Below are 23,236 nucleotides of genomic sequence, written 5' to 3' on the forward strand. Positions count from 1 at the left end.
AGGGTGAGACCGGGAGAGACAGGTATGTTCGCCTATTGCTCTACTCCCCAAATGTCTGCGTTGGCCAGGGCTGGGTCCAGCAGAAGCAGGGGCCTGAAGTTCCATCTGGGTCTCTTCCCTGCATGACAGGGGCCAAAGTACTTGGGTCATTTCTCACCGCTTTCCCAGGACAATAATAGGGAGCTGGAGCTGAAACTGAGCAGTTGGGATTCCAACCAGCACTCTGATATGGGCTCCTCATGATGCTTGCAGATGAACAAACTACAGCTGTACCACCATGCTGGTCCCTTGGGTTTTGTGTTCAAATTAAAAAAATAAAAATCATCATAACAAAAATAAACCATGTGAAGAAGTAAGTTTTGCCATTTAACCACAGCTTTCAAAAATTAGTAAGGTGAAAGACTTTGATGTTATTAAAATATTTCAGAGAAACAGCAGTGTGTTAATGGGGTTCTTTTCAAATTGTGATGTGTGCATTCTAGCGATACTGAAGCACTTGGAGTGCTAATCAGGACTGCACGTCCCCTCGAGTAGGTAATTTTTCATCAGTTTATTTGACATTTTTAAACTTCACGCTGATCACACTTCCCTTTGCATTTGTCCTTGCAAAGTCAGCAGCCTCACCTTCAGAACACCCTGAGGCCGTGTTATAATTTCTATGATTTCAAATCACCTTGCATTAGTTATGTTTTTGCCTGATTCTGCTCAGGCAGGGGGTTCGTTAATTACACCTGGAGAGGCTGACTGCTGGCAGCCTGAGCAAGCTAATGTAACTGCTGATACAGCTGTTGGTAACAGAGAAAGTGTTACACGGAAAGTTTACTTGGTTTTTCTTCAGGAGAAAGAGGAACAAGAAGACATGTGGTCAATGGATTACTGCAGTAGCCTGGTCCAAGGACCTCAGCATGCACCTTGTCCCTCCAGAATGGATCACAGCCCATTCAGCACAGCAGAGAGACCTTGGAAAGCCAGGGTTGGATTTTGTCTCCCACTGAGAGTAAACATGGAATTCCTTAGAGTGAAGCAAAGGCCCTCTGGGGTCCAGTCCATTCCTGCCCGTGTCTCCCATGTCTCGGAGTTCCTGGTACAGTGGGCTCTAACCTGTCATTGTGCTATGACTACCAACATCAGGCCGCAGGACCTGCAGGCCCCGTCCCAAGTATGTACTAGATCAGGTTCTTTTAGTCTTTTATGTTTTCACTCAAATTTCATCCAAGAAAGACTTTTTTCCTTAATGTCACTGTTCTGTCTTCCTTTGTGATTTAGGTTTTCTAGGACACTTATCCTATTCTTCAAAGACTCAATTAATGAAAGAATAGGAAACAAGAAAGAAAACAAGGAATCGCTTTGTTTTTTTTAAAAGGCTCTATTCCCTCCTAGTCATACAGGCTCAGGGAATGTTGGAAAAATTAATGAAATGACCAGAAACATGGATCAACAAGCCCATAACTATACCCTATGGTGAAGTTTTTAAAGTTAGTTCTTTATTTTTAGTTATTTGAAAGGAAGAGGTACAACTGTAGAAAAGAGAGCTCTTCTACATGCCATTCCAATGCTCAGGAACGCTGTGTGGCTGGGCCTGTTCAAAACCAGGAGATTGGAACCAATCCAAGAGCAGGACCCCAGCACTTGAGCCATCGCTGCTGCTGCCTCCTGGGGAGGGCATTGGCAGGAAGCTGGGCTTCAGACCAAGGCACTCCAACATGAGATGCAGGCATCCCATAGGACATCTTAACCACCGTACTAAGTGCCAGCCTCCAGGGATGAAGTTTGTACTGGGATTGACCATTTCAGGGTACATTAATTTATTTTTTAAAGATTCATTTTTATCGGAAAGGTGGATATACAGAGAGGAGGAGAGACAGAGAGGAAGATCCGATGGTTCACTCCACAAGCGGCCACAACGGCTGGAGCTGGGCCAATCCGAAGCCAGGAGCCGGGAACCTTCTCCGGGTCTCCCATGCGAGTTCAGGATCCCAAGTCTTTGGGCTGCCCTCAACTGCTTTCCCAGGCCACAAGCAGGGAGCTGGATGGGAAGTGGGGCCGATGGGATTAGAACCAGCACCTATATGGGATCCTGGCATGTGCAAGGCGAGGACTTTAATCACTACGCTATTGCGCTGGACCCATCAGGGTACATTTAAAAATATGTTGTACTTAAACATTGCTGTGAATGCTAGGCTGAATTAAATGATGATTAATCTCAATCTCATTGATTTTGATTTATTCAAGCTTCATTTAGTAATAAAACTTTACATAACCTTCATTCATAGTCCAGTTTTGAAAACAAGGTGATTAGGTTAAGGCTTCTCCTTCTCAGTTATACTAACATCTGGGATCATAAAATGCTTTATTATTGACCTGGTGTCATGACTTAGTGCCTAAATCTTTGCCTTGCCACACTAGGATCCAATGTCCTGGCTATTCTACTTCTTGTTCCCTGCTTGTGGCCTGGGAAAGCAATAGAGGATGGCCCCAAAGCCTTGGTACCCTGAACACCCATGGGAGACCTGAAAGAAGTTCCTGGCTTCTGGCTTTTAATTGGCTCAGCACTGGTCATTGCTGTCATCTGGGGAGTTGAACCAGCAGATAGAAAATCTTTTTCTCTGTCTCTCCTTCTTTCTGTAAATTTGAATTTCCAATCAAAATAAATTAAAAATTTTTTTAATCGTAAGTAGCTCTCCTATGCCTTATACGAAGATTAGCAGTATTCTTGACCTCTAATTATTAGCTGTCGGGGCAATCCCTTTTCCCAAATTGTGACAGCACAAGATGTTGTCAAATATGCTGTGGAGGGCACTTTTACCCCTATTTGACAATCACTGATGTCATTTTCACATACACCTACTTGAACAAAAAGTTGTGGTTTTTGGTAAAGCACATAAGATGGAGTGATAAGCAGTGAGACTTTCATGCTTGCTTGGAGACCTCTAGCAATGAGCACAATGATCAGGCCAGCGTTGTGCACCTAACTGGTGGCAACACGCCACCGTGCCAATGTGAAGACAGAGTTAAGAAAGAAAATGAAAACACCCTCTGTTTAATGCCCTAGAAACTCTGGATAGGAAATGCTGAGACATCTCTTTCAGTAAAGGATCTGGGAAAATAATTATAGACAATGATAGCATGCGTTCCTCCTCAGTTTGTATAAGTAACATCAGCGGGAACAAGCTTGGCTCCCTGGGACTATCAGCATAGGGAGAAAAGCATTATGGGTACAGAAGGAAGACAGTTCCTTATTTGTTTCATTTTTCGTGTTTCATATGCTCTGTGTAGGCAGCGTTTCATTAGGGGGATAGATTGAAAGTGCTTAAGTGATTTTCTGATGCCCCTTCTTTTGAAAATAAGTAAAAAAATAAGTCAAGCTTGAATGGCAAGCTTGCTTGCAGACCCACCTCTGGGTTCCTGCTTGACTCCTTTCTCCATGGGAGAAAGTTGGTAGTCTTAGGTCCCTAAAAACTACCTGCTACAAAAGGACACTTCTACTGATAGAGTTTAGGGTTGATTTTAAGTGAATAGAAATACTGAGAATTAAATAAGGTATTTAACAAATGTTTGTGAAATAGAATTGGGGGGATGTAACCTCAGAGCCATGGGAAAGGAACATATAAACCACAAGCACCCTGGGAGATGCAGTTGGGGTATGCTATGTGGCCAAATGATGAGCAGCCGGGGCAGGAAAGGAGCGGTGGAGGGAGTTGCAAAGAAGCGACAATTTACTTTTGTAAGTACTTGAGAAAAATCTGTTCCACAGATTTCACACAATACTTTCAATCTCATCTATACCTTCAAAATTCATCTCCATAGGACTTCAACAAGCAACAGCTGTGTTTTCTCAGCATCTTTTCTCCGCTGGATGAGATGCAAGCTTCAGAAAGCCTGGGAATCCAGCCCCTGAGTTTTGCAAACCCCTGCGTTCTGGGATGTCAAAGACTTGTCACCAAAAGGCCAATAAAAACATCAAGGGAGCCAAAAAAAAAAGAGGCGGGTGAGTCCCCCTAAGGGAAAGCGACAATTAATTAGGAGCTTTTAGACATCTGTCACTCTGTGACAACGCATGGAAGTAAGCTCAGGTGAGCTGGGACTGACAGCTGATTTTGACTGTGTTCCTTCTGTGTAGGGAGGGTGTTTGGTAGGGAAGAAAAGGTTAGTGTTGAAGGTTGTTTGTGTGTGTGTTTTTTTCTCATCTTGAATATTCTTTTCTTTTAAAGAAGGGGTGGGAGCAAAGCTTCAGCCTAAAATTTCCTCGATTGCCCATTTAAGATTTGCTCCTTGGTAAGCTGAGGTGTGCACCCCTGGAATCACACGTGGAGTTTAGAAAAGCTACGATGTGTTCAGCTTTTCTGCTACAACACAATACATTCTTACATCTCCTGGCTTCTTGGTTCAAATCCGTTTGCTTGCTCCGTGGGGAGAGACTGCCCCTGGAGTAGTCTGCTTTTAATAAGCTTCCCAATCAGCTCTCGGGTGAAAAGCACTCTCCCTCCCTCACCCAGCCATCCTCTCTCAGCCCGCCCATTCTCCATTTCCCTTCCGTTCCCTCCCTGTCAGGGTGTAATTGAGTCAAAGGCAGATCAGGTTCCCCGCCTTCCAGTCCAAAAATCCCGCCAAGGGAGTCCCAGAGCACAGGAAAATCCGAAGTGGAGAGAGAGGAGGAAGAAAGAAACCAGTGAGTCATCGGTGCAGAAGAGGAGAGCAGCGGCCGCCTGGGCAGGAGCAGCTGCGAGCAGCCGCGAGCAGGGTACCTGGACTCCCAGCAGCAGCAAACCTCGCCCTTTTCAACAAAGGCAGCCTCAGCTCCAGGCAGGACTTTTGCAGCTCCAAGTAAGTGAAAGGAAAATGTGATTTCTCCCGGGGCTCTGAAAGTTTGTTTTCACTTTCCTGATTGCTAATGGCTTGAAGGTGCTGCGACTGGGAGGGGGCAGCCTGGTGTCCTTGCAGGTGGGAGGAATGCTTTCAAAACTGACTTGCTACAGAGGCAGCCTGGAGCATGTTTTTGGAAGGCTGATGGTCAGGTTAAGTAGGGTGTGTTTCTGTTTGTAGAAGGAAGGAAACCTTTTGTCATGGTAAGCATGCGTTTGGATGGGGCTCTAGCTGATGGCTGGAAGGCATGCTGGGGTGGGCTGCGGAGTGCACCTTCGCTCTGCCTCAAACCTGGAGCTTGAGTAGGTGTGTCCGGCTCAGTAGACAAGGCAGCAAGGTAGCCCTGCAAGCCGGTCAGATTTGCTCATGCTTTTTCTGCTTCTCCGAGTGCCCCAGGGTTTCCAGATACTGCCTCTTCCCTGGCATTTTCAGGCTAAGTGTGGGGGTTCATCCTCCCCGCCTCACCCGCCCCACCTACTGACTGTGGACATCTATAACAGAGCAGGTGGCAATGCTGATTCCACACCTCCAGAAATGGTTAAGTCCAAAGTTTCAAAAGATGCACCATGAATCCCCATTGCTCATTCTATCATTGCCCTGAACAGAGGTGCTAGGACTTTTCATTTTACCCACAGAAAACTAAGATGTGCTTAATAGGTCAGGTGTAATTTACCAGTTTCCGAGTTGACTATTTTTTTTATAAGTTAACTAAATATTTTGTTAGAGGAATGTACTCAATTCTTTCCTAACTTCATGTAAAGAGAATGAAACTTCCTCTCTGCATAACACACACATACATCCTTTTCCGTTACAACACAACACACATACACACCAGAATACACAGAGTTTATACGGACTCTGTTGTTACCCTGACAACTGCTTTGTGAGTTTGAGGAGACATAAAGATCGTAGGTGGTGAGTTGGGGGTCTATGAGAGGAAGGAATGAGCAATGTGGGGGAGTTCGGAAGTTCTGTTATTTTCACTCTTTTAGCAGTTGAACTGTGATCTTGAGTGTTGTCAGGAGCTTGAGAAAGCTAGATAGTAGGGAGAACAGGAGAAAAGGGCCTGGAAAGAGAACCAGGAACCACCAAGGAGAGCTTTGGAACTAACACCACAATGGAGCCACTTCTTGGTCACAGGCAAATGTGGAATTAATGCAATGCACTCTGTCATTTCAATCAGCTAGGAATGAATTGATTTGTATGAATATTGAGAGGTAGTGGGAGCGAGACAAAAGGGAAGCCAACCATATTTTAAAAATCATGTTTATGTTTTCCATCTGCAGCTTGTTCCTTTCTAAGTCAGTTGTGCCCTGTAGTGACTAGCTCCCAAAAGCAGCGAGAGAGCTGCTACAGTCAGGGGACGTGAGTTGAGGAATGAGCTCTCTCTGCCTTGGGACATGCATGATTTCAGAGTGTCCATACTTATAGGTTTTGTTTTTCATGACTAGGTGCATTTTAAAAAAATGTACCTTATTGCTAAAATTACCTAACACTGTTTTTCTGTGTCTTTAGTAACTTCTGCACTTTTATAGTCTGTCACTGTGTGCTTTGAATCTGTGTGTGGGGGGGATCATTTTCCTCCTTGTGCTTGGAGAGCCCTGTTAGGACACTTTCGCCCTCGTTTGGTGAGAGCTCTCTAAGATGTATCCTCCTGAAGTTGAGCAGTTGCTAATGCACTTGTGAAGGTAAACACATCACAGTCTCAGAGCTAGAAACATGATAGAAAGCTGCAGGCATAGTACATCTTAACTGTCTTTGTGTTATAGAAAATAAAAAATAATGAAACATATGCAACCTTGCATGATGTAACATATTATATACTATTTTACTTTATTCTTAGATTTCTTTCCAAATAGTTTGGCACAAGAAAGATGCTAATTTTTTGGAAGTTTTCATATGCCTTATCTGGTGTTAATGCAAAATGTAGCAAGACTTGTATTTTTTTATGAAAATTTTTATTATCATTACTCCAATAAAGCCAATAACCTCATTTGAGGTTTTATGGAAGTTCATCAGGTAAGATAGCATGGCAGCATTAAGATCTCCAAGTAGTTTCACAATGGCTTTAACAAAATCAATTTTAGGAATACAATTATTTAAATGTGTTTTGTTTCCCTTTGAAGATATTCTTAGTTTTCCATTTAGATGATATTTTACCTAAATTCTGATGTTTTTCTTATTTGTGATGTGGTTTTATTGCTATTAAAAAATTTCCCAGGAACTTGTCTTTTTTTTTCAAAACTGGTCTAATAAATTAACAGTAGATCAAGGAGAAATCAGAATTCAGAATCTAGTTTACAGTTTTCTTAATGCCTTTTGATATGGTATCAAAATGATAAAGTATATTGTACTTCTTTCCTGAACGTAATACCCCAATTTAAATAAATAAGTAAATAAACAAATAAAATAAAATAAAATAAAATAAACCCAGAGACCGCCCAGTGACCTGAGAGCGAAAGAGTCCAACCCTTGGGTGTACAGCCCAGATGTAGGTCTGCTGAGCCCTGAAGCATCAGGCTGTAAGCTGCCGCTGTATGGCTTTGGTGGTCATGCTGGGTTGAACATCCCTGTCACAGTGAAGCAAGAGGAACTTTGTCTCCTCTTGGTACAGGGTTGTGCCATTGCCCTAGGAGTGGAGAGAGATAATATTTAAATATAGGACTTTTTTTTATGAGCTGAGTGGGTCTGCTTTTTGTCAATTGCCTTGTGGAATTTGGGCTGTGGCCTTGCTTTGAAAAACTGTTCCTCATTGTTTATATTTATGGCCAATTCAAGTTTCCACCATAAGGCTGTTTTTCCATTTGCCTTGAGCCAGCCTTCAGGGTGGCACAGTTTTACACAGTGTCATTACAATGTTTCCAGATTGTAAGATGCAACAAGCCTTTTTTTATCCTCCCCGATTTTAGCATTTATCAAATAAGAAGTTAAGGATTTTCCAGCTTGAAAGGGTGACTGTGATGATACGTGTTATATTCCAGATTAACCTACAAGGATTCCATTCATCTAAGCCCCAATTGCATAAGGCTAGACAAAGAATACGGTCTGTCCTTGAGCTATTTTTGAGAAGTAAAATTTAGTTTCTTTATTTTGTTTTATTTTTAGAGTCATTTCTTCATAATAACATTTCCAACTGACAAAAAAATCTGTCCTTGTGTTTTCTGAAAGCAGAATTCTTAGTTTCTCCAGCAACTTTATGCGTAGTATAAAAGCAACAGCAGAATCTGCTGTTAGATGCTATTCTTAACAAAAGACATCATCTTAACTGGTAATTGGATTCTTAATTCTGAGACTTTTTCTTAGCAATAACTAAAATACCATCTAAAAACACAACTGAAATATCATCTAAAATACCACACTGTGTCTCCAAACTCGTGTTCCTATTTTTGCCAACTTTTATAATTTAATGCTTCCCCCGCTTCGCCCTCGTTTCTTCCTTTTGTTAAATCTAGTTGCTGAAATGTCCTCTTATGGACTTCTGATGCCTTGTTAATTCTCTCCTCGTGTTTGTGATGGCATATGACTCATAATGTGTATGTCTAACAGGAATGTCTGCCCACATCTTGGAATTCATGGAAGGTTGGATGTAAGGTAGCTGACATATTTGATGTTCTTCTGACCTGATTCACTCAGATCTGTTTTCCGCACCATTGCACCCTCTGCGGACTCAACTGGATTTTTTTCTTTTTTGATTCAGACCCGTGCTAAAGTCACCTTGCACTTTTAACACTGCAGTAAGTACCAACTTAGTTTACTCAGTCTCCAACTTCCACAGAGTGACATAGTTATTGTTAACGACTCCCTGCCACATTGTCCCAGATCCTAGCCCACCAACACACGTTTTATTGCTGCTGTGGCCAGTCAGCGTAATAGTGTTTATTTCAGTATCTTGAGTGCCTTAAACTGTGCTGCACATGACAAAATCATATTGAAGAAATATAATACAGTTTCTTTTCTCTAGGAGTTTCACAATTTGAAATGCTTTGTGAAGTGGTGCTAACTTGTGAAATTCTTTATCAGAAATTTATTCGAAACAGATCTCCAAAAATCCTAAGATCTATTAAAACTCCACCTATCTCTAGAAAAAGATGTTTAATGAAATGTCATAACCATTTCATTACACAGATGGCCTTGAATTTCTGCCTTTCACTTACCACACAGTTGTGTACTATCTTTTACTATAAATATCTTAACATATTATTGCCTGTTTCCCAGCTGTTTTTCTTAACTTCCCCCTTCACTTCCACATGTGGACATTCATTCCCCACAATTCGATGTAGCTCTCTCTCATCGTGATTCTTCTTTGAGTGTCAGCTGCCACTTTCACTGAGAAAAACTTTCAAATCTTTGCATTTTCTCAACTGAACTATAGACTCACATTTTTTTTTTTTTTTTTTTTTATTGTTAATTATTTTGCATTATGTGACAGTTTCATAGGCTCTGGGAATCCCCCCCTCCCTCCCCCTCCCCTCCCCCCGGTGGATTCCTCCACCTTGATGCAGTATTACAGTTCAAATTCAATCAAGATTCTTTCATTGCAAACATATACCAAGCATAGAGTCCAGCTACTTATTGTCCAGATTGGTTGAACAGTTTCTTGGGGAGACCTTTTCTGGTCTGAAGTTTGAGCTGGCAGAATATCATCACAGTCAATTAAGAGTCCCAATATAACATCAACAGCAATTTGCAATGTTATGGAATTGACATGGTTTTGAGTAACCAGTGTATTAAAAAGAAAAAAAAAAAAAAAATAAGGAAAACAAGTCCTAGCCACAACCTATGATTAGCTCATTGACATTTCAATTTAGTTCATATACAGGACCGGCTGCTCTATACCTTAAAATGGCCATAAGGCACCATTCAGCTGTTTCGTGTCCATTTCATCTTAGTATTTAGCCAGTTGTTGTGTTGAAGTAAAATTTTGCTGATCTTGGCAGATTTTAGGATAATCCAGACTGGCTTGTAACTCTAACAAGATATATGTCAACATTTTAGGTGCAGAACATTTTTTTTTTTTTTGGGGGGGGGGGAGTGTGCAGGAAAATCCTCAGCACCATGGTGAGGAGTAAAACTAATCTTTGTGACCCACCCAGCGAGGCATGAGCCAATCCATGCCAGCTCTTTCCTGTCAGATTTCAAGTTCTACTTTCTGTTGTTTATTTATTTTAGGTTTTTTTTTTTTTTTTTTAGTTTGTATGATTGTTTGTTTGCTGTGAGGGGTTTTCGAAGCGATCCCGATGGTCATTGCGAGGGAGGGGGGGTCCAGAGGTGGAGCCAGTCTCGGACCAGAGAAAGCTCTCCTCCCTGGTCCGGAAGGACGTTTATTGTTCTTCTGTTTCTGCAGACCACTCAGGGCTTCTGGTTGTCTTTCCGATGACGTTGGTTTCTGCACTGTAGTGTTTGGACTTCTTCCATCCCCTGTGGAAGCTCCGGTTGGGGGTGGGTGACCTCAGAGTACTCGGCCTCCGAGGGCATCCAATTCCCTGTGGCCTCCTTGGCAGTTGGGATATAGTCCTTGTTGCTCGTATTAATAGTTTGTGGTGAAGGTCTGGGTAGACTCACATTTTTAAAGTTTTCCCTCAGATGACTGTGAAAGCATAGGTACAGTCCAATGTGGGGAACGAATTTGTAAGAAAAGTTTTTTTTTTAAAGATTTATTCATTTTATTACAGCCAGATATACACAGAGGAGGAGAGACAGAGAGGAAGATCTTCCGTCCGATGATTCACTCCCCAAGTGAGCCGCAACGGGCCGGTGCGTGCCGATCCGAAGCCGGGAACCTGGAACCTCTTCCGGGTCTCCCACGCGGGTGCAGGGTCCCAATGCATTGGGCCGTCCTCAACTGCTTTCCCAGGCCACAAGCAGGGAGCTGGATGGGAAGTGGAGCTGCGGGGATTAGAACCTGCGCCGATATGGGATCCCGGGGCTTTCAAGGCGAGGACTTTAGCCTAGGCCATGCCGCCGGGCCCTGTAATAAAAGTTTCTCTGTTATATATATTTTATCTTGCTCTGCGAGCTTTGATTGTACTATTTTTATCAGGTTGCATGATAGAGGATACAAGATAAATAATACGCCTTTAAGTAACTTACGGTCTACTCAGTGTGTATGTGAATATGAAGATTAAAACACTGATTACTATAGCACAAGGTATGCACATGTACAATTTTTTGTCCTAAGCAGTTTCAGTAACAAAGGAATCTCATTTTCCTGAAGAAAAACAAAACAGAGCTGAAGAAAGGCTGATTGGTATTCAAAGTTTATTTCAAAGCATTGCCATCTTTGTGTTGCTTTAGTGTCATTTATTCTGGAAGAGAAATTGGACTCTCAAGTTCTTTGTGTTTTTCATTTCACCTATTCCATGGAGAAGAAAAGCACATTATTAGAAGTGTCATCTTACGAATTTCATGTGAATTTACTTAGAATGAATATTTGGTTTTAAAGGTATGCCACCTCACTATGAATGTCCTTTCTGTGAGAATTTATCCAAAATATGAGAAGACTGTCCTGTAATGAAAAGGTACAACTGGAGGGAAAGAAGAGTCTTCTACTCCAGCTGTAGAGTCTGGGGAAATAGGAGAGTCAGACCCGCAGGCAACAACGATTTTCTAGGACCAGACTTCCCTGTGGGCGGACCCTTGCTTCTGTCCTCCAGTTTTCTTCTAAGCCCTCACAACTCTGATGGCAGGGACTAACTCTCATTCATGCCAAGATATCCAGAATGCCCAGTACAGGACTATCCAATGAATGGGACAATTAGTAGAGGGCCCTGGATCCCTCTCATTCTTCTAGCCCTGTAGGAGACAGTCACCTTGGCTGTCTTTTATACCATAGTCCTTTACCTTACTAAGCAAAAGTGGGTGCCAGTTTTCTGCTGAACTCTAAGCACCTGTAGCCTGAGAATGCAGTGGAGGATAGCCCAAGGGCTTGGGACTCTTTGGTTGCATGGGAGACCCAGAGGAGGATCCTGGCTCCTGACTTTGGATCTGCTAAGCTCTGACTGTTGCAGCCACTTGGGGAGTGAACCAGTAGTTGGAAAAACTTTCTCTCTGTCACTCCTTCTCTCTGCAAATCTGCCTTTTCAGTCAAAATAAATAAATCTTTTAAAAAAGAGAGAGAGAAAAGAAATCCAAGCATCCCTGTTCTTAACTTCAAAGCCTCTGCAACATTGCTTTGTTTATGTCCTTCGTTCCAAATCTCAATCAGACCCACCCGGTCTCTGGAATATCTTCCCAGTCATACTTACATAAAATGTGTCATGATTTCTGGTGCAAGTATATTCCACCATGTGGAGAGAAACCACACTTTTAATATAACAAACTTCAGTGCTCAGGGCAACAAGACCAATCGCCTCCAGTATAACTCCACTGGAGTGTGAGACCTTGGCTTTGTGAGACTGCACATATTTCTTTTCTCATCATATTTTCAGAACTCTGCACAGTCAGACTGAGCAGTGCTGTTTCAAATTGAAACCCAAACTCAGGCTTTCCAGTAAGGTCTTGGTGAGTGACTGTTCTTGGTCACACTCATCACCCTGTTGAGGGAGACTTTAGAGGAAGGAGGTAAAATCTGGATTCAGAAGCCAGCATTTCGCCACACTTGTGGCTACTCTTCTACAAAAGGTATTAAATATGCTACTGGATCTTTTGGAACCTTAGGCTTTTTTTCCCCCCGGTAAGCTGAAAATGATGATGGGGTATCAGGATTGCCCACCTCTCAGGTTGATGATTAAAGTTAAATAGTTAACACTGCACCATTTATGTACTGTGAAGGATTACACTAAATATAGACTCTATCTTGCAGTAAGTTCCTTAATTCTACTGCTGTCACTGTCATTTTCTCAGAACACCTAGACACTGCTAAAGATGACAAAAGGTATGTTTGGCCTGATGAAATGAGGAGAAGAAAATATGTGTGATAGGAACAAAGCAAGGAAAATCTGAGTCATAAAGGAAAAAAAAACAGTGAGAAGATTCTAAATATGGCTACACTAAAACAGTCATGGTTTCTTTTACTAAATATTGTGTTCTAGTTCCTTCTCAGAGTCTTAAAGGAAACAGATAACATCTTGCAGTCCATCAGTCTTGTTAAATTGAGATCTTCCCAATTGGCTGGCAACACATTGTTTATAGAATAGCTGAGTTTCTCACATTAATGTTGCTACCTGTCACCCACAATCTTGAGAAAATGCAGATTGAGTAGGTTTCCAGTGCCCTTCAACAGTTTGTATTTCTAGCTAGCTTCCAGGCACAGCAAGGTCTGACCTGGGCCCTCACTGAATAGCAAACCACTGTAGTTCAACAACCTAGAAAGAACGGGGTGGAAGGGAACCAGAGCTCTCCACTCACATATTGTACCTTTCTTTGAACCATGAGAATCATCAGCAATACCACTGCTATGTGCAGAAGCTGTTACACATCTTCCCGAGCAAGGAATGTGTACACTGTTGGGTTGTTGATGAAATGAAATTGCCCACACCTCCTGATTGTCTAGTCACTGAACTGACTCCCTCCACCGTGCGCTCAAAAGAGCCAGCTGTGCTTTGGGTCTCCTTATCAGTGCATTTGCTGTGGTCTTATCCTGGAGGGTGTGTTAGGGATCCGAATGCTGCCTTCTGAACGAACCTGAAAAATTAGTGAAAATGCTTAGGATCCTTCTTTGTCAGTATGAACGGAGTACATTTCAATGGGCTTTCCTGGCATTTCAGTGTACTCCTCCTGAAGGTTTTAACACGTATTACTCTATTTGACTATTCCCTCTCAAATTTACTGAAGTAAGAGTGATTATTGCCCATTTTGTGGCTTTTTTTTTTTTTTGATGATCTGGGCTGTCTACAGAAAAAACCAGGGTGTTTTTTGTCGTTTTGACTCAAGGGTTAGATTTAATCAACAAATTATCTTGGTGATCATCTTAGACAACAAAGGAAATCCTCATTCAGGCTGAAATACATGGAAATCATGCAAAACTTTAGAACAATGTGTTCAGAGTAGCCTCCTTGACTTGTTATGAATGTGAGTTTTTCTGGTTATAGACATAGGATCCTTGTTCCAAGCAACCAAATCATCTCTAAGGTTTTAACATATTGTGGTCTTTATTTGTGAACACTAGGCAGGCAGAGGGGCTCTGGGCATTCCTTTCCAGCCTCTTGTTTAGTACATACATTTTGCTGTTGAATTGTCTCTTTAAGAGTACATGGAATCTCTTAAAACAGATCAATACATGTGAAATTTATGGGCTGGCTGGTTAGTTTCAACCATGTGTAAGTAATTGAAGGGGTTTTTGTTATTACACTTTTTATTACGAAGACAAATACAGATAAAGAAGCATATAATTGTTTTCCATTAGAAAAGTATGTGTAAATAGTACGAAGAGTTTATATTGCAAAAAGTCATTTATTTATAATCCTCACAATAGGTACAGTGTCTATTAACACTCTTATACTTAAAAAAAAAGATTTTTTTTTTTGAAAGTTAGGGAAAGAAGAGACATGCTCCATCTGCTTGTTTATTCCTCAGATGGCCTCAGAAGCCGGAAGCTTCATCCGATCTCCTGGATGTCAGTGTGGGTGTCAGGGGCTTAAACAGGTGGGCTATCTTCTGCTGCTTTGTTCAGGTCATTAAAAGGGAACTGAATTAGCAGGTGGAACAGCCAGGGCACAAGCAGGTGCTCACACAAGAGGATGACAGCGTCCCAGACAGTGGCTTTATTTGCTTCACCACAATACCAGCACCACTCTTACACTGTTCGCTTTTCTGGTGTAAGTTCTAAGAAGGGTTATATGCACAACTATGTGCCCCTCTAATCAACATTGTAATTGATGCACGCAATATTTTTAATATTTATCCCCTCGATGACATGTGGATTTGTTTCTACCAAATGAACCAGGAAGACAGAAATCCAATTTATCTAGTTTGATGTGAGCAAATGTGGACATAAAAAATTAAATTATTTAATGTTGTCGATTTTTTGTAAAAAAACAGAAAAATGCAAACATCACATGAGGAAAACTAAACAAAAATCTATCCCACCGAAGATTGTCCTGTTTAGATAGGAACAGTTAATCTGAGGAAGCCATGGGTGCCAGATACAGGTCAAGCTGAGGAAACATTGAGTCCTTTCATATCCTGGGGATCAATCCATATATCCAGAATAACAAATCTCCCCAGGAAGCCACAGCTGCCTGGTTCCCCCCCCCCCCCAGGTCCCTTCTATCCCTTTAGCTGCTCCCAGGAACTTGGGGAACATCTGAGCTGTTTGGGGCTCAAGGCACTGCAGGAGGGTAAGCTGCATGATCAGCATGCCTCTTTGATGCATGGTGCTTTGGGGCTTGGCACCCTTTGGGGAGTTAGTTATTTGCTCTGTTATTATTTACAATTGGTGTACAGTTGGCTCTAGTTGAAAGTGAGTCAGATTAAATTTGGGTTTAACGCTCACTTTCTTGATCATACAGGAAGGGTAAGGGCCAAATGCTTTTATGGCTTATGCGAGTATCGGGATGTCACTGACCTTAGCCTGGAGTGTTTTTAAAGACTTTTTTAAATAGTAGATTTAGTCTGATGGTTAGGGAATCACAGATCTTGTCTCTGATATGTGATATCTGCAATTTGAAAATATTTTTCAAGGGTGTCACAAATGAATTTACTTTGGAGAAGTAGATCAAAGGCATTTCAGCAGGAATAAGTGGTTAAACATGAATTTCTCCCAATTTCTCTCTAAACAGATTTACATTTCTTAAATGCAGCCTCTCTCTGTGGGCTTCTCATGTCTCAGGCAATGATGTTCTCTTTTAAGAGGCCAAATGGCAGCCATTCAGTTCAAAGGCAGCAGAACCAAGCACACAAAAGGAATTGAACTGAGCTTGAAACTAAGACCATAATAAAACATTAAGGAATTTGATAGCTATCTCATGCTCAAAGAGAAATTCAGACCCCACATTGAAAATTTTAGTAGATAGCATTGACACTTTCTTCACTATGGATGAGTTATTGGAAAATGCCTCGGGTCCTTGGGGACCCCAGGGCTGTGGTGGTGTTTCTTAGGTCAGCTCTCTGGGAGGCGTTTGCCTTGATTGCTTTCTAAATCCTGTCAGCCTTCTCTTGTTATAAAATTGTCAGAAAGCCAATCCAGGGCGCTAGAACAAACTGTTATGGACCTGCTCTCCAGCACTCTAGTGCAAACCTCTTCTGGACCTGCTCTCCTCAGTGACCTCATTTAAGGACAAAACATGATCATCTGCCCCAGTGCAGAGGTTTCGTTTGAAGTAGGACCCGAGAAATCTTGGATGTCAGGTCCCCTGTTGAATAATCGGGTCCCTGGAGCCAACTCTTTGTAAAGCTGCCCTGTCTCTAAGCCTTTGTTTCCGTCCACTGGGGCAAGCATCCTGAAGCAAGAAGAGCTTGAAGGGCTCGTTTTCTGGACCAGAGCAGAAGATGGTCCTTTCTCCCTGGGGCCTGTTATCTTGCTGGGCTGATTTTCATCTCTGACCACTGCTGACCCACTGTATGCACAATCTTAAATATCCAACTTCATTTCATTAAAGTAGAATCTTGGATATTTGTATTAAAATGTCCAATTTTATTTTGAAGAACAAAGAGTATTTTCTTCTAACCTCCAACCAAACCCTTCTTTACCTAAATTCCAAGTTCACACTGAGATATAATCAAGTTTCTTATCATCTATTAGAATTTGTGCAACAAAAAATGGAAATGAGAACATAACAGGAGAAGGTGTAACTTCTCTTTTGAAGATAATTTGAATATTTTCTCAGTAAGAAAGATCAGTCTAAATATCAGAGGATGTTTTTCTCAAATGAAAATTAACTTCATTGCTCATCTAATGTGACATGGAATTGCTCAGTTCCGATCTTCGTGGTGGTTAAGCAAAACACATTTTGCTCCTTAACAGGGTAAAAATATGCATATCTGTTACGCCTCTTAATGCCGCAGTCAGATTGGATGTCTTTTAGACCTCCAAAGGTCAGGATTATCTCATTGGAAGAGGAACAATATGTGGCAGAAAAATATAGATCCATTAGAAAGGCTCTAAGAAGCATGTTGCAAGATTCCTATGCAGGTTTAAGATGCAGAAGCTATGGGACTCTTTTTTCCCCTTTCTGTTGCAAAACATATTTGGAATTGGCCAGTTGGACTCAGTTCAGACAATCTTAATTTTGCTGGTAACATCTGAAGCATTGTAGTCAGGAGCCAGCAGAGCACACCCCTTCTCTCCATCATGGTTGATCAGAGGATGCCCTTGACTCACATAAATGTTATAGAGTTTCTTCACAAACTGATCTGATGCTAATTGGCCTTGATCTTTGCCATGAATGTGAGTGTGTTATTGTCTTGTATATTCTTTATGGCGGAATCAGTGGTCAGAGGGGATTTGATGATGGCATGGCAGTCAAGCTTTATCTTCCTGGGGGCATTTTCTAAGGATATCTGGGCTACCTCCAGAGCTCTAGTATCTTGGGTCTCTGGAACATGGGTGGTGTGTGTGTGTGTGTGTGTGTGTGAGAGAGAGAGAGAGAGAGAGAGAGAGAGAGAGAGAGAGAGACAGAGAGAGACAGAGACAGAGAGAGACAGAGAGAGATTGAGATTGATTGTGGATAACTTTCAACACTCACTTCTTGCCCTTTAAAACCTTTGCCTTGATTTTTCCCTTTTTCCCTTTGGGATGTACACCGATTTCCTTCTGCACCTGCTGCACGTTCTTGTAGGAAAGGCAGGACTGTAGGCTGAATCTACATCAGCTGCCCATCATATCCCTCCCTGAATGTTCTGTGTTCCTCATTTCAGTAAAGGCTATATTTACTTTTCTATCTAGTTTCTCCTTCTCTATCCTCTCACCTCTAGGCCTACACCCTGATTAGGGCATATAGTCGCTGGCTGCCCTAGCCAAAAATGATGGCATAAACAGTCCCTTTCTTTGAAGGTTCCGGCTTTTTTTCCAATGAGAATTCAATTCAGTCAGAAGATAGTTCTGTCGTTAGTGATTCGTGTGCAGATGCATGGAGCTCAGGCTTCTGTTAGAGTAAGAAGATCCATATTTTATTCTGTCTTTATTGGCCATTGACACTGCCATAGCTTCTCATGCTGTGCTCTGTGAGTCCTTGAAAAGAAATCAAATTCAAGACCTTCTGGCATCTCTGGTGTGCTGTCCTTAGAATCTGCTGGGGCAAGGAGAAGGTTTTATGTCCCCCACCAACAACTACTTCTGGAAGCTTAAATCTGGTTTCTTCCCTTAAGGTCCTAGCCCCTTTCTTTTCTAAACACAATTTACCAATAATAATAATAATAATAATAATAATAACAACAAAGTTTTTGTATGTCAGTTAATACACACTTTTTAAAAAAAAAAAAGCTATATCCAGAAGCTATGGGACTCTTACGTAACACTTTACATAAAATGTTAAATACTTCAATAGTGCTACAATGTAAAGACTATTTTTTTTCTTTCTAAATGAAGTAACTGAGTTCTCATAATAAGTAACTTTCTTAAGATCCCAAATTGGTAAGAAATACAATTGAGATTGCACCCCAAATATATTTAACAACAAACAACTCGAAGAGATATTTTGGTTCACTGCTCCGTCCTTCCTCCTAGCCAGTGTGCAGAAATAGGTTCTTGCACTGTCATTTATTTCTGCCCCATCAGTATCAGGAGAATGCACTCTATGGCACAGAAGAATGTTGTGGTTAGGCCGGCCTTCCTGGATTGCCTATTATCACATAATGTTTCCGTCCCCAGCATCGATCTGCCTGGCTTGGGAGGCAGGAAGGTGCCAAGGAGCTGCTCTGGCTGGTCTCTTGGCATGCTTTCACCTGACCACATTGTTTGCTGGATTGCTGTGTTCCAGTTCCACGAAAGGCCACAATGCTGTGTTTGTTTGTGTATGAGAGTTGCTGGCTGTGATTAGCAGCTAGCTCCAGTGCAGCTGAACATACAATGGGGACCAAAGGATGGGAAAAAAGAATCCTGCTACAGTTTCCCATCAGGAAACATTCCCTGTCAAACTTGGACATGCAACAGTGGGACCCAGCTGAACAGAGGCTGGGAAAGGTTAGGCCGTAGATTCTCCATGCCCTGCAGCCTGTGGTGTGTGATGAGGTCACTTCTTTACATGAGGCCTTGGGCCTCTATTCCTCTAAATGTCTTTGATGAATCAGGTTGGAGACTGTATTGATGCAGAGTGACAAGGGGCAAACTTAGAAGGATGGAAAGCCTGAAGGAACACTGTGTTTCCAAGAGCTGCAGCAAATACGGTGAGAATGATGCACCTGCCATTCCAGGCCAGTCACATAGTGAAAAAGAAAAAAAAAAGCTGTTAATCTAGCTGCTTGAAGGAGATGGAATAACTATAACATAATTCTGATGATAAAATTAATAGTGATATAGGGAATTTTATTTTATGACATAGACAACCTTAGTGATTTCTTGACCAAGGTGATAACACAATTTTTATTGATTCTTATTGAATTAATTCTTACTGGACATTAAGTCTGTTGTACATAGTCCCTATCCTCTGGTAGTTGAATATCAAGGTGTCTGCTCACAGTAAAGGAATCCTAGTGCACTCAGGGGACACTTCAGCCATGGAGGACACAGAAAAACCATATGTTAAGACAAGGCACCATCCATGGTCTGAGGCAGGAGGCACTATCCTTATGTCATTTTAATAGGAGTAAGGCAGACTGTAAGTTACAAAATGCAGCATTAGAGTGAATGTTCAAGAGTTGTTCCACTTGCCTGTCCTTGGAAGGAAGGCATTTTGCAGTGGGGAAAAAAATGTTGCATAAAGTGGGTAGGATTTTCAAAGACAAGGTTGTCCTGTATGTGGCAGAAACTCAGAAGCAGAGCCCTTCAGGGTGGAAAAGGGTGATGCAAGGGAAACACGGTGGGGCAGAGGTCAGATGGTCTTGGTGGTGCAAAGTTAAGTGACCAGAAGCAGACGTTGGAGTTAATTGTAGCCAGACGCTTCAAGAACAAGCTAATCTTCTTGAAAGTTATCATGTTAATAAGGAGTCACGGAAGGTTCTCTATCATGAAAAATAAATAAAGAAAAAGTGACTGGGAGAAGTAGAATAGAAAATGTGGAGAGACTCAAGACATTTAAAAAGTAATCCTCTGTACACCCAACCCTCCCCAGTCCTTGATCTGGAAATCCTGTTCATGCTTCAATGCTTTCCATAAATGTCAATCCTTCCATGAAAAATTGCCTTTATTCTCCCTAGTTAAAATGAATACTCACTCCTCTTTATGTTTTACAACTTCTAAAGTTTCTCTCTTCTTGGTTTTCATTCATTCATTCGCATTAAAAAAAATACACAATGAAGCTAGCATACTCTATTAGAAGTAGTAGGAATTAAAAAAATACAGAGGAGCTAGACTTTGTCCTGAAATCATACAATCTAGCAGACATACAAAACAGCTAATCAGTGTAGTGATCTAAACATGTACTTATAAATGATATATTTAGTTATTTGGAAGGCAGAGTTGGGGAGAGAGAGAGAGGGAGAGGGAGTGTCTACCTGTTGGTTCACTCTCCAAATGGATGCAACTGTCTGTCTGGGCTGGGCCACGTTGAAGATGGAACTCCATCCAGGTCTCCCACATCGGGCCAAGCACCTGGGTCATCTTTCCTTGCTTGTACAGGCACACAAGCAAATGCTAGATCAGAAGTAGAGCAGCCAGGATCTGAACTGGTACTCAAATAAGATGCAAGTATTCCTGGTGGTGGTGTAACTCACTGAGCTGCTATGCTGGCCCTTAGATACGCACAGTTAAAAGCCCTGATGAAGACACCTAAATCACTCTAAGGTGAATTTAGGAAAGGTTTTCAGGAAAAAAAAGTCCCCTGACTTTTGTTTAAAGATTGGAAAATACAAAGGAGAAAGTGAGTTTTAGGTCAACGCAATGGTGTAAAATTTTGCCTCACTTTTGTCATAAACAATCACTTGAAGTGACTGTATCTCCATACTAAACTACAGTTCTCTTAACCCAGTGTTTTGGTCAACAAGAGATGAGTGAGTGAAGCAATGAAGGACTGAATTGCTGATACCTTTCTGGAGATACTAGGAGGAAGAATGAAAGCTATATGTTGTCTAAATGTTAGCTTGGAAGGTGAGTGCAGAAGGAGTAAATGAAAAATGAGACATTGAAATGGATTGATTTGAGATAATTTTGGTGGCATTGACGGCAAAGGTGGATGGGGAGATTCTAGAGGAAGAGTTGATTGGGGAAAAGAGATGAGTATCCCAGGCCTTCAGGAATTGTGGAGGGACAGATTTGGTTCAGAACTCGGCATGGGCTGGGTGTAGACTTTCCTGGTGTCTCTGCACCCTGTGTGTTACATCCATGTCCCGGGAACCTTGCGATGAGAAGAAGCCTCAACCATATAGGACCTGAGCAGTAAGGGCCAGGATCCCAGCTGGCCTCTAAATTTCCAAGTCTTTCTCCTTGGGAGAACTTGCAACATACTTTCATCAGAATCTGGTAAGATCAAGTTAATTTTACTTACTATCATTATTATTACTTTGCTTCTTTATGGTTTCATTGGATTCATCTGCTTGAAAGAAAGGCCTCTTGCACATTGTAGCAGCACACCAGTGGAACCACCCAAAGATACCAGTTCTTTCCCTGAAGTCGTCCATTTTCCAACGTTCAAATGTGCACTTCTGCCAGACATGTAGAAAATCATGACTTCTACAGTCAGTAGCAATCATTGCTACTCATGGAAGTCAACTTTCACACGTGACCTCGAAAGTTAGACTGTTGTGGCTTTATGCAAATTGTTAAAAAAAATATTCAGAAATAATCCAAGTCCTGAGCAGCCAGCAGAAGCAAGACAGTCAGTCTCCTGCGTTCTTGGTTGAAAGGGCCCCTAGCCTGGGAGGGTGTTTTGTAGCTGTTGCTTCTTGGCTGTCTCTGGTCAGGGCGGCACCTCCTCCTCCCTGAGCCTTGCTGGGATGGGAAGCCGCTCCCTCCTGCTCTGTGTTCCCTTTGTCCCCCTCCAGTGAGTCTGCTCAGAGTGAGGGCAGAGTGGAGGACAAATGAATCTTTTCCGCTTAGTTCCTTAAAAATTATTTTCTTCAGCTTTGCTTGAATAGAGAAAGCCCAGGAAATGAAGAAACAAACTCTTTCATTCAATACTTAATTTGATTGAGACTCAAAAGAGACCAGAAATGACCTGGGGACAGGGAATAGAGAAGATGTTTTCTCAGGAAGCCATCTAGCCCACAGCCCTTTATAGTCTAGGTGAGCATTGATCCAGCGGTTCCAAATTCATGTTAACCTGTGATCTTGTGATTTCATTGATTTTTTTTTTTTGCCTCCCTTGTTTCCTTTGAGTAATTAGGGAGCTTCTGCTTAGAGAAGCCCATGCTATTTTAACTAAGACTCTTATTTATTCTGAAAATACTTTTTAAAAAGTAGATTTGCTTATTTATTCAGAAGATAGAGTGACACGCAGAGAGAGAGAGAGAGGAGAGAGAGAGAGAGAGGAGAGAGAGGTGCCATCTGCTGATTCATTTTCAGATTGCTACAGCCAGAACTGGGCCAGGCTGAAGCCAGGATCCAGGACCATCTAGATTGTCCACATGGGTTTCAAGAGCTACAGTTTTGTTTGTTTTGTTTTTTTGGAAAGTCCTTTGGGCCATCCTCGACTGCTTTCCCAGGTCACAAACAGGGAGCTGTATGGAAAGCAGGGCTGCCAGGGTTAGAACCAGCGCCTATATGCCATCTCAGCATGTGCAAGGCGAGGACTTTAGCCACTAGGCTATTGCACCAGGCCTTATAGTCTGTTTAAATCATACCACTCATGATACCAATCTATTGATAAGTTTCAGAACCATGATCTAACACATTCCTGATCCTGCTTTAAACATATGAGTATATGACTATGAGATAACAGCAATCTTTTTTTATATCCTTGTTGAGGCTGTGACTAAAGATTCCCTGCGGTCTATTAAAAAAAAATCTCTTTGCTTTTAGTACATAACTTCCAATGGTAAAAATCCCATTTTTCTATATTGTCAGATATCTTTTACAATGCTTGTCCTTTGTATTTAGAGATGATATTGTCATGTAACAGAGAATGAAGGTTTCAATGACTTATGGTTTTGATACGTACACTGCTTGGTTATCCCAGCCGGATCAATAGACACCAGTCCCTCAATATGATCACTCAGATTCTACTGGATTAAATAACGTTTGTGTGATGAACTTAACTTACTGCTAGCCGCTCAGTCTACCAATCACTGCGTACATGACATACACGCTTCACAGCCAGTGGCCAATCGCATAGCTTCTTTTATAGTTTGTTCTTAATTAGCCGCTATAAACTGCTGTTTATATATGGTGGCGTTGCCTCCTGGT

At 41.8% G+C, this 23,236-nt stretch overlaps 1 protein-coding gene across 1 annotated transcript in view; it reads left to right on the forward strand.

The window, feature by feature from the left end:
- The first annotated feature begins 4,433 nt into the window (after positions 1 to 4,433).
- Positions 4,434 to 23,236, forward strand: part of PTN (pleiotrophin) — a 79,057-nt gene continuing 60,254 nt past the window's right edge. The window contains exon 1 of the mRNA XM_004594381.3: positions 4,434 to 4,824. The gene's annotated coding sequence lies outside the window, so the exon portion shown is untranslated. The remainder of the gene's footprint in view (positions 4,825 to 23,236) is intronic.

Source organism: Ochotona princeps, chromosome 25 (assembly GCF_030435755.1).
Source record: "Ochotona princeps isolate mOchPri1 chromosome 25, mOchPri1.hap1, whole genome shotgun sequence".
Taxonomy (NCBI): Eukaryota; Metazoa; Chordata; class Mammalia; order Lagomorpha; family Ochotonidae; genus Ochotona; species Ochotona princeps.